The 12,362-nt window shown below is 37.0% G+C and overlaps 1 protein-coding gene across 3 annotated transcripts in view; it reads left to right on the top strand.

Annotated features, from left to right (window-relative positions):
- The window catches only part of IFT80 (intraflagellar transport 80), a 113,075-nt gene that overhangs the window by 7,093 nt on the left and 93,620 nt on the right, over positions 1-12,362 (top strand). Inside the window, exon 1 of one of the 3 annotated variants that reach the window (XM_082655022.1) lies at positions 8,471-8,678. The exons of the other annotated variants lie outside the window; for them this stretch is intronic. The gene's annotated coding sequence lies outside the window, so the exon portion shown is untranslated. Of the gene's footprint in view, positions 1-8,470; positions 8,679-12,362 lie in introns of those variants that run through there. 3 annotated transcript variants of the gene reach the window in all.

Genomic DNA, 12,362 nt, shown 5'->3' with positions numbered 1-12,362 from the left:
ATAAAGGCTTTGAACACCATTGTAAGACCTTTGTTTCAGGGGCTTCCCTGGTGGTGCAGTGGTTAAGAATCTGCCTGCCAATGCAGGGGACGTGGGTTTGAGCCCTGGTCTGGGAAGATCCCACATGCCGTGGAGCAACTAAGCCCATGCGCCACAACTACTGAGCCTGCACTCTAGAGCCTGCTGGCCACAACAACTGAGCCCGTGTGCCACAACTACTGAAGCCTGCGTGCCTAGAGCCCGTGCTCTGCAACAAGAGAAGCCACTGCAATGAGAAGCCTGGAAACCGCAGTGAAAAGTATCCCCTGCTCGCTGCAATTAGAGAAAACCTGTGCGCAGCAACGAAGACCCAATGCAGCCAAAACAAAACAAAGCAAAAAAACACCTTTGTTTTAACTCTGAGTGAGACAGGAAGCCATTGGAGAGTTTTGAGTGGAGAAGCACCATGACCTATTTTAAAATTCACTTTGGCTGCTATGGTGAGCATAGATTGTGAGGGGTTAGGAGGTCAACTAGGAGGCTATTATAGTTCAGGTTAACAGGTGATGGCACCTTGGACTGGAGCCATAGTAGTGGGGGTCATGAAAGTCAGGTATTTTGAAGATAGATCATACAGGTTTTGTTTTTTACAAATTGGATTTGGAATGTGAGAGAAGAGTCAGTGATTATTCCAAGGTTTTTGGCCTGTGCAACTGGAAGGATGGAATTGCCATTTACTGAGATGGGTAAGGCTGTGGGAGGAGCAAAGTTGGAGGAAAGATCAGGGGTTTGATTTGGATCTTAAGTTTTTAGGTGTCACACATTCAAATAGAGTTGTCAAATAATCAGTTAGCTAAAAAGTCTGGAATTCAGTGCAGAGGTCTGAACTGGAGATATGAAATTGGGAGTTGTCACTAGGTAGTCAATAAATTTAATCTTATATTAAGCCATGAAACTGGGTGAGATCACCATGGCAGTGAGTATAGATACAGCAGAGGTACAAGGATGAGCGCACAGTTTAAGGTTAGGGAAATTAGGAGAAAAGGTTGGGGATATTTATTCCCTCTATAACTCTACAATTCCTTTCCCTCCCTAAACTGCCTATTAAAGTAAATCCTAACAACCTTATTAGCAGGATTGAAAAGGAATTCCCACAGAGTTACATGTGGTCCTAGCAAGACTGCCCTTTCCTGTCTTATAAAACTCTTCATCAACACTACAAACCACCTAAGAGAACAGTTCAGGAAGAAGGCTACAATTTAAATTGATTATACACCTTCCTTTATTCGACGATTGGGACTATTCCATCATACCTTACAACCCTGTTTCCCTCCGTCTCTACATTCAAGGCTCTTAATTCCCTGCATTAGTTCATTATTAGATTTAGCTGTTGATGACAGTAACTTAAACATGATAAAACTTTATTTTCTATCACTTAAAAGGCTAAATAGGACTGATAGGACTCTTTACAAGGTCAAGAATCTTGGTTCCTTCTATCTTGTTGCTGCTATATATATGGTCTTGATGGCATGGCAGGGAGAGGGTTACTCTTAAATTCCAAGTTTTTATTTGCCAATAATGCTGATTTATATAACTTTTATAAGAGGTAGTAGTGTGGATTTTATAAGAGGTAACTCATTTACTTTTCATATTACCACTGTGGGTAACCAATACTGTTGGGTAGAGTTATCTACCCCCCTCAAGATATAAGTTCCAGATTGGGCCACGAGGTTGATGGTGTTGTAATATCCCCATTGGGTTTAAGAATTGTTAATGTCCTATGTGGCTACACCCAGTTTCAAGGGCAGTTGAGAAATGTAATCTTTATTCTGGATGGCCAGGTACGCAGCAAAAATTCAGATTCTTCTACCACAGAAGTAGGGATGAATGAAAGAGAACAGCTGGCTGTTTTTACCATCTCCCACCGTCTGTCCCAAACTCTTAGCTCTTCACCATTTAAATCCCACTACTCTACCTTTTGGAACTCACAGTATGTCATTGGCCAAATCTGTGTTCTCAACCTTTACTCTAAAACTTCATAGTTTTACCCTTTAACTTCACAGTCTAACTTAAATCTGGTTGTTTCCTAAGGAAACTGCTTTCCTCTTGGCTGTTTCAAATGGAGGCTGTTTTGCCTTCCAGACTCCCATGTGTCAGAGGGCCTTGTTTCTCATTAGTGCTTCTGCACAACTGACTGTCTTCCCCTTTCCTCTCTACAATCCCTTAGTCCCTTTGAGATAAGTCTTGTGAGATCGAACCGTTATCTGCGCTGCCTTTTTGTAGTCATCTACAGATCTCTTCTTTTTTCCTCATTCAATGAATAGTATTTTAGCACCTGGGTAACTGTGTCTATCTCCACCACTATTCTTGTCATTATTCTCAGTGATTTAACATCCTGAAATCAATTCTTCCATGCCCTGGCCTCTCAGTTACCTTGACCTTGGCCACCCACTTTGACAGGCTTAACCTACTTCATCCTTACCAATATCTATACTCTCCCCCAAAATCTGTTTTAAGCATCTCATTGTATATCTCCACTTGTCTTTCTCTAGTTTACTTCCTCTAGAAGCTTAATGCTGACAATTCTTCAGGCTTCAGTAGGACTTCTAGGCCATTTCAAGTTCTGCTGGGTAGTCTCATCCCATGGCTTTGAACATGATCTTTGTGCTGATAACTCTCAAACTGACATCTCAATGATATCACCAGCTCTGACCTCTTGCTTGACTCCAGACTCGTATATCCAATTTCTCCTTGAATTCTTCATTCGGATATCTAATAGGCACCTTAAACTTAGCATACCCAAACAGAATTTTTATATCATCCCTTTCAACCTGTTCCTCCCTTAGTTTTCTTCATTTCAGTAAATGGCAACTCTTTTGTACCTGTTGAAACTTTAGAGTCATTTTTGACTCCTCTTTCTCTTAAACTGAATTCATCAACAAATCCTGTGGAATCTTCTTTCAAAATATATTCAGAATATAACTGCTTCATATTATTTGCACCACTACTGCCTTCCTTATCAATCCACTTTCATTTCTCTTCTGGATCATTGAAATCCTAACTGGCCTCCCTGCTTCTAGTGTTGCTCATGTTTGCTTTTTTTTGGTCATACCATCCATAGTGTCATCCATAGTGACACTTTAAAAAATGTAAGTCAGATATTATCACTCTACTGGCTTCTCCGTTCATTTAGAAGAAAAAAAATGAAGCTTTTATTGTGGTTTTCCCACCTCTATGTGATCTGTGTCCCTCCTTCCTCTTCCCCAATTTTCTGCCATCCCTTTCACTCACTCTGTATTGGCCATGCTGGCCTTCGTGATCTGACTTAGCATTAATGATTTAAAAGCATAACTAGCTACTGTATTTAGAAGAGTTTGAAGGGTAAATGTAGGAACAGGAAGATCAGTTCTGGACCTACTGAAATAATTGAGGATGATGGTGGCTTTAGACTTATGATGGCGGTACTGAGAAGTGGCCAGATTTGGAGTATATTTTGGTAGTTTGGTGATCGGATTTCCTGGGCATATTTTTTCCTCTTAAGCGCCATGAATGTTAACCCACGCTGGACCAAAGACAGCTTATAAATGATTTTTAGTAGCAAAGGCATAGTTGCTCCTGTCTTCTCCCTATATAAAGTTGCAAAATAGATTTTTCAATGCTCTAGAAATTTTCTTTTATTCCCCCTCCCACCCCACCTACCACTGACTAGTCAGATCCTTGGTGACCAAGGCTTTTGGGCAGATAAAAACACCTCAGTGCATCCCCAGGCAGCTCTGCACTTCCCTGAATTGGCTGTGCTCTAATACTACTTCTCCTTTTTTCCTCTATTCAGTCTCACATCAGAATGCCCATATCCTTCATGCAGATGATCTCAGCTAAATAGGATGTATGGGGAAGAGCTTTCTGAGCAAAAGAGAATCTTCCCAATGTTCGGATGCCAGCCTCCTCTTTCTCTGATTCCTTGGCACCACGTTTCTGAATAGTTGCAGATTACTTTCTCATGAAAAACATACTGCATTTACTACTTATATGGGATAATGATTTCTTTTGGTGAGGAATGATTCCTAATTATTATGGATTTCAGCACTTTGAGGTATTTTGATATAGGCTACATCATGCCTTTAAAGTTTCTGAATGTAGTTGTATATTCAGACTATATATATATATTTTTTCTTGTCTATTTTGTTGTTTCTTATTTCCAGAATCAACAAGTTATCTGCCTTTATTCTTTTAAAATCCTTATAAGCTGGGTGAATTTGAATTATTGTGAGAAAGCAGCATGTATTTACATTTTTCCCCCCTCTAATTGAAGGAGGTCTGATAGAAAGAAGGAAGTAGTTTTGAGAAAGGTGCTAAAACTCCTAAGGACGAAAAGTGAACCTTAGAAGTGTGCCTAGGAGAAATTGTTTTCTTGCTCTGGATGCTATACACAGATTCATACTTTTAAAGTTGAACATAAATCTTGTTAAATGAACTGGAGGAGAGAGGTTTCTGACCTTAGCTGCATATTGACTGGATAGAAAACTTCAGATTCTTTTCTGTGGTCGTAACAATTTTCTCCCCATTCTCACAAATTTATGAGTACAATAAGTGAAAAAGGTGCTTTGAGATAAAGCTGTATTTAGCACCTTGCCAATCTAAAAGTCTTCTGGATTTGAGAGAATGAGAAATTATCTAAGGTAGGCCCACTGAATTCTTATCTATAATTCACACCTTCTTTGATGTAGTTAGCAGTAATTTTCTACTTGGTGAAGAGGATTTTTTTCCTTTAATTACACTTTCATTTATTTTTTTCTCTAGGCTAGTGATATTACTCAGAAAGAATCCCACAACTATAAATTGGATTCAGACAATTTAGCATTTTCTTGATTTGTATCTTTTGATAGCATGATTATTTGAGAGAGTGTTACTCTTGTTTTTCTAAATTTTTGTTTGCTATTTACATTGTGATTTTTATATAGCTTTTATAATAGATTTATTACCTCTCTTTTAAATAACTCGCTTATTTTTCACTTTGCCACCATGGCAACCATAACTGTTGGGCAGTGTATCTACATCCAACAGAATGTAAATCTCAGATTGGATCACTAGGTTGATGATGTCATGGTATTCCCATGTGGGTTCTATAACTAAAGCTCAAAATATGTATCTTAGCCCTCGATCAGACCTTTGGAATTTATTTTATTGTGTATCCATTCAACAGGACCAACATTGATCTGCCATTGAACAGTTCCCAGTTTAAAAAATCTTTTGATTAGGTCTTGGGACATCCCTTGGAAATTATTTACCTGGCCAGATTTAGTGGCGTTCTGTACTTGTAGGACTGTTTTAGGCAGGTTGTAGAGGACTTCCGGCATCCAACCCAAGGCCTCCATCACTCACTTGCCAGAATTAGCATACTGACTAGTTTTCTTCCTCTTTCCATGTATTTGTTGCCAGCAGGATTGAAAGTGTTTTGGTGTCCTTGGGGTGCTAAGATATTTTGTTTACTTTTAATTTTTTGTGTATATATGTTTGTTTTTAATGCAGATTCTATATTTTCCCCCTTTTATTTTTACAGTGAGTACAATCAAGTGGCATTTTAAAACTTTGCTGGAAGGTGGAGACATGAGACTGAAGATATCTCTTTTAAAAGAACCAAAGCATATCCTTTTAATACTTATAAACCTTATTGTGATCACCTTACTATAGTATTATTAAAAGTTTTCTTCTATTTTTCTAGTCTAGTTGGATAATGGATTTTTTTCATTCCTTTATTGGTAGTTTCGCTAAATTGTTTCTGAAATATTTGAGGTCTTGTGTTGCAGGTAATTCTCCAATGCAAACTATTTGCTCTAAATCTTACTTTCAAATTTTTATTGACATTTTTCTTACTCTACTTAAGTACTACTATACTTAAGTACATAAAAAACAGTTTTTGTTTAGTCTAATAAAATCTTAAAGAGAAGTTTTTTAAAAATCAAATAATTTATCTGTTGGTATGATCTAGTGTGTTTTCATTGAGTTCTGCTCTATTTCTTCTTACTCATGATAAAGTGGAGGGTAAGCTGGGGAAATCTGAGCAGTTAGACCTTTATTATTTCACGTGGGAAGGGGGCAATTATAAATATTTCTCAAACACATGACCTTATATTTTGTCAGCAAGAACTCCCAGTTATGTGTCAGGAATATATGATAGGCCCCTTTACCTTCATTCTTAGTTATTTAGACCAGTGCTTCTAAAAGTATCATCTGTGGACTTTATTGCAGGTCTGTGAAGGGATAAGTAAAGAAATTGAAGGTAAGAAGGAAGAAATTTTTGTAGCAATTTGATAGTCACAACATCCAAATATAAGATCATTTTTCTAGTGATTCATTTTTATTTTATCTTAGAAAATGTTGATCTGTAACAGATTTGAAATAAAGAAAAATAGGATCCTTCAGAGATAGAGAAGCACTGTTTTAGACATTTGATCAAACGCTTTGAATTAATATTGTCTTGTCTGCTTCTTTTACCGTTTGAGTGAAGATATAATTCCTTTTATTTCTCCTTAAATCATTTTTATTCTCTTTTAAAAGTGTGCCCCCAGGAGTTCATGCTGCTTACAATCTTTTAGATTTTGACTAGGTTTATTGTCTGCTTTTACCTTTTCAAGCTGAAGAATAACAGTCTTTTTAGACTTTCTTATTCTGGCAGTCCTCTCATTTCTCCTGTAATTTTAGTTAACTTATTAGTTTGAAGACATGTCACGTATGTCTGATGTGTACTTACATCAGTTTTTATGAGGATAAGCTTAGTATTTTTTGTTTTGGGGCGTGTGTGTATGTGTATTTTCTTTCTTTCTAGATTATGCCTGACACTCTCCCTTTTTAAAGGTTTTACCTAACATTGTTTAAGCTGTAGCAATTATACTTGAAGAATTTTTTCAGTAATGGTCTAATGGGACATCCAGATCCTTTTGTTTAGATTCTACTTTGAATTCTGAGTATTCCAATGCCACTTTATTACCTATTTGTGCAGTCTCTTAAGAACTCTCCATAATTTCTTTTTTACCTTTTCGGTTATTTTGCTTAATCTATCATATTTTGAAGTATTAAAAAAAAATCTTAGACCATCCCAGAATTAATTTGGCACATAGTCTCTTTCTTTTTCCTTAGAGTTTACTGATTGCTTGGATGAGCCAGTAGAAAGCATTGGTGAGAAGAGAAGGCAGTAAAATGATTATACAATAACAACAAAAGAGCAAACAACCCAACCAGGATAATGTGGTAATATACAAATCCACATATAAGCAGGAGAAAGCATCTCAAAAATGACAAACTGAAGTGCCTTCTCTAGATACACAACTCTGCTAGGGTAAGCAGCCTGTTCTGATGGTGGAAGTGAGGGCTACTTGAACACCTCAGTTTATAGAAATCCACTTGATAAATCAGAGACTGAAAAAATAGGTTAAAGTAAGAATTTTAGGGTTCATATTTTATCCATATTACCTTGTAGGTACAGTAAATTGTAATTGAATTACTTCCTGAATTTAATGTCAGGAAATTTGGTAGGATTTTAGTTTCAGCTGTTAAGCTGTAGGTTTTTTCCTAGGTGAATTATTATAATGTGTCACTTAAGCAGGTATTTTACTGTTAGATTTCAGTCTTTTTTTCTTTCTTTTTTTTTTTAAAATAAATTTACTTATTTATTTATTTTTGGCTGTATTGGGTCTTCATTGCTGCTCACAGGCTTTCTCTAGTTGTGGCGAGCGGGGGCTACTCTTCATTGCAGTGTGCGGGCTTCTCATTGTGGTGGCTTCTCCCGTTGAGGAGCACAGGCTCTAGGCGTGCAGGCTTCAGTAGTGGCTTGCGGGCTCTAGAGCGCAGGCTCAGCAGTTGTGGCGCACGGGCTTAGTTGCTCCGCGGCATGTGGGATCTTCCCGGACCAGGGCTCGAACCCGTGTCCCCTGCACTGGGAGGCAGATTCTCAACCACTGCGCCACTAGGGAAGTCCCGTCAGTCTTATTTTAACACTTGATTTTTGAAAACTTTTATCAAAATAATACATGCTTATTCTAATAACTTAAATGAAACAGATATATGTAAATAAAAAAAGCATAGTTCCCTTTTCTCCCCACTTACTCCCCAATGGGTTAGAGTCGATCCTTTCATTCCTTTTGTTCTGTTAGATGTCTTTGTATCTTTTGCCTCGTTTATGGAATACTTTGTAACACAATTTAAAAATTTTCATATAGTCAAATCTTTCTTTTTTTCTCTTTTGGCACCTGGGTTTCTTATCTGGCTTTCCATTCTTCTTACAACTGTTTTGATAGATGCTTATTTTCTTTTCCTTATATGGAAAAAATATGAAAGTCATAAAATGAAAAATAGGCTTAGAAGCTTGAAACATTTGGTCCTATTTTATACTCTTCTTATAATCTGCATCTGCAAAATATCGTATTTATTAAGACTGAAGACTTTTGTGTGTGTTTTATATCTCCTTAACATGGTGACACATCAAGAATTAGTAAGCTGTGTGGGCTGGAATACTGCTGAAGAACTGTATTCATGTAGTGATGATCACCAGATAGTGAAGTGGAACTTGTTAACTAGTGAAACAAGTCAAATAGTAAAGCTGCCTGATGATATTTACCCAATAGATCTTCACTGGTTTCCGAAAAGTTTAGGCATAAAGAAACAAACTCAAGCAGAAAGCTTTGTTCTCACAAGTTCTGATGGTAAGTTTTAAATAAATGTTATATGCTAATCTTTATACTTAAAAGACATAACATTTTAGTATGACATGTTTTGAGTTGTTTATCCATTTCCTATCTAGTCAGTTCGTCTGTGTATAGGCTATAAAACTATTGTCATAGAAGAAGGTGAATTAAACTGGCATATACCGGGATTGAATCTGAACCTCTGGCTTTACTTTTTCTGTGCTCGCAGGTATTGTTAGGCTTTTTTCAGTTTTGGTTTCTAATTTTGTCAAATTTAACTGTATAACATAACCACACTAAAAATAGATGGTACAACACACACTCATTTAGTAAGCTATCAAATATAGTCTTTATTTTCTAGTACATGTTAATTCCTACTTACAGAGCTGGAGATTAATTTGACCATAGTTTTATTATTGGTGAGTAAAAAGCATGATTATTCTATTTTTTAAGGAAATGTTTTAATTTTCCTAGAAATAACTTGAACTGTTTTTCATCTGTATTACACTTTACCTACTATATCAGTTAAGAGTACATTCATCAAAAGTAACAGAAACTTACTCGGCTAACTTATTCACAGATGGAGTTTTCTGGTTTACCTAGCTCCAGAGGTAGATCTTTAAGCACAACTGCATGAGACCCCTATTCTTTTTTTTTTTAAATAACACATACACAACCCCTTGAGATTTTACTTATTTATTTATTTATTATTTATTTTGCTGCGTTAGGTCTTAGTTGTGGCATGTGGGATCATTGTTGCGGCACGCGGGATCTTGCGGCATGCGGGATCTTTCATTGCGGTGTGTGGGCTTCTCTCTAGTTGTGGTGTGCAGGCTCTTTAGTGGTGGCGCGCAGGCTCCAGAGCGCGCAGGCTCAGTAGTTGCAGCACGTGGGCTCTCTAGTTGTGGTGCACAGGCTCTACAGCGCGCGGGCTTAGTTGCCCCACAGCATGTGGGAACTTTGTTCCCTGACCAGGGATCAAACCCGCATCCCCTGCATTGGAAGGTGGATTCTTAACCACTGGACAACCAGGGAAGTCCCCAGGCCCCTATTCTTGCCATCTCTTGGATAGACTCGCCCCAAAAGGTGAGCATGATGGCAGCCAGCAGCCCAAGGCTTACCCTACAGGAAAAGAAAAGTCAGCAGAGAGAGTGCTTCTTCCTCAATATCACTTGCAGTCAACATGCAGAGAAGTCCTGGACAAGCTTGGGTCACATGCCCAATCACTGAGTGAATCATTTTAGTCAAGGGACTGGGACACTGATTGACAGAGCATGGCAGGCCTTAGGCCACCGTGGAAAGGGAAAGAGAAGAGGGCTTTTGTAGCCAGAATAGGAAAGGGATGTTATGGCAAACAATCACATCAGATTCTAATTCTTTTACATGTAATTTTTAAACTTAGTTTTCTGAATATTGATTAAATGAGATATTGTGTGAAAGTATTTGGTACAGTGCCTAGTGCTTACAAGATTGACTCTGAGCACAGCTAGAATTTAGTTTACCTCTTATGATAAAATGAAGGGTTGACTTTAAAAAAAGCTTTTAATTTTGTTATAATTTCACATTTATAGAAAGGTTGCAAGAATAACTGCTGCATATCCTTTATCCAAATTCACTAGTTGTTAACATTTTGTCCCATATATTTTGTCATTGCTGGTCTTTTCTCTCTCTTTCTCTCTTTCTCTCTCTCTCCCCCCTGCCTCCCCCCAACCCACATATACTTTTTTCTGAAACATTTGAGAGTAATTTATAGATATGCCACTTTAACCATAAATACCTCAATGCATTTCCTAAGAATAAGGATTTTCTGTTACTTAACCACAATACATTGATAAAAATCAGGAAATTTAACATTGATGTAATACTGTTATCTAATCTACAGTTTATATTCAAATTTTAACAATTGTCCTAATGATATCTTTTATAGAAATTTGTTTTTTTCTGGTACAGAATAACACATTGTTTTGTCATATCTCTCGAGCCTCCTTTAATCTGGAGCAACCCCTCAGTTTTTCTTTTATGATCTCCACTGTTTTGAAGAATACAGGCCTGTTATTTTTACAGAATGTCCTTCAATTCATGTTTGTCTGATGTTTCTTCATGATTAAATCCAGTTATACATTTTAGCAGCAGTACTCAGGGCATCATATTAGAAGATTCATGATGCTGATTTGACCCATTATTGGTGACTTTAACTTTGATTATTTTGAAAGGTTGTGTTCACTAAATTAATCTAGTGTAAAGTTAATGTTTTTCCCTTTTAATAATTTCTGAAAGGATACTTTCAGACTATATAAAAATATTCTCTTCCTCCTCAGATTTCCTCCCACTGTCTTGGCATCTATTGATGTCTCTTGGCTGAATCATTTATTACTAAGATTGTTGCCAAATGGTGATTTTTTTTAACTCCATAATTTCTTTTATATTGATTTGTTGGTATTTTACTGCAAGGAAGAGCCTTCTGTCTCCTGCCCATTTATTTATTTGTTTACTTAGATTAGACTCATAGGTTCTTATTTTATTTCTTGAGCATCCTATTACTACCATTTAAAATTTTTGATGTTACAATTGTCCCAGGTTTGGCCAGTGGGAGCTCCGTGAAGCCAGCTCAAATGAATTTTCTTTTTACCCTGGGGGGTATGTTTCCCCATCATCTTTTGAGCACTTCTTTGCTGGCACAAGATGTTCCAGGTTCATTTTGTGCTTTCCCAGTCCCAGCTTCCAAATAAGCTGTTTCTCCAAGGAGACTTGTTCTTTTCTGGGTGCTTAATGGTATTTAAAAGCCAAGATGAGTGTGCCAGGTATGCTCATTTCAATGGGATGTGTTTACTTCAAGATCCTTTCACAGGACAGAGCTAAGAAATACGAATAGAAATGTGTATTAAAATATACAAATCTACAGCAATTTCTTCCTCCCTCCCTCCCTCTCTTCCTTTGCTTCCTTCCCCTTTCTCCCTTCCTTCCTTTCCATGATAAAAATCATGAGTTCATTCTGATACCGCCAATTCTAATTCAGCACCACAGGGTTAATTCTAGTCTTTTTTCCCCATACTTGGAAACAGTGAGGAAGCTTGGCTCCCATTACTCTCAATATATTTACTTACTTGTTTAATTCTACAATACACAGCAGGTTGTTTCAGAATTGCTAATCCATACTATTGCAAAAAAAAAAATAGAGTTTAATATTTTACTGTTGTTTTTATCTTTACACTGAGGATATAGAGTCAAGGATATAGAGTCAAAGTCTTGTGTTCAAAGTTACTTGGCATTTCCCCCCTACTAGTGTTGTTGCTATTCATTTAAAATATAGTTAAGTGTATTTATTTCTGTTTGTTTTCCATTTAAGGTCTCATCTCCCCATCCTTGTTGATTTGATTATTTTTTAAATATGTAAAATATTACATGGATGGTTCCACAAAGTCAAAACTATATAAAAAAATATACTCAGCAATGTCACTACTCCTACCCACCCAATCCCATACACCCTATTTTTATTTATTCCCTGTATGTAACCAATCCCTTTGGTTCTGGTTTATCCTTTCTTATTTCTTTTAGCAAAAAGAAACAAAAACATGTATATTTTCTCATTTCACCTTTTTTTTATTACATAGAAGGTGGCATACCACATATTTTCTTTTTTTTTTAACTTTTTATTTATTTTTGGCTCCGTTGGGTCTTTGTTGCTGCACGCGGGCTTTCTCT

Source organism: Grampus griseus, assembly GCF_964374135.1.
Source record: "Grampus griseus genome assembly, chromosome: 5".
Taxonomy (NCBI): domain Eukaryota; kingdom Metazoa; phylum Chordata; class Mammalia; order Artiodactyla; family Delphinidae; genus Grampus; species Grampus griseus.
Note: the sequence above shows the minus strand (reverse complement) of the source record. Positions and strands in the feature narration are given on the sequence as shown.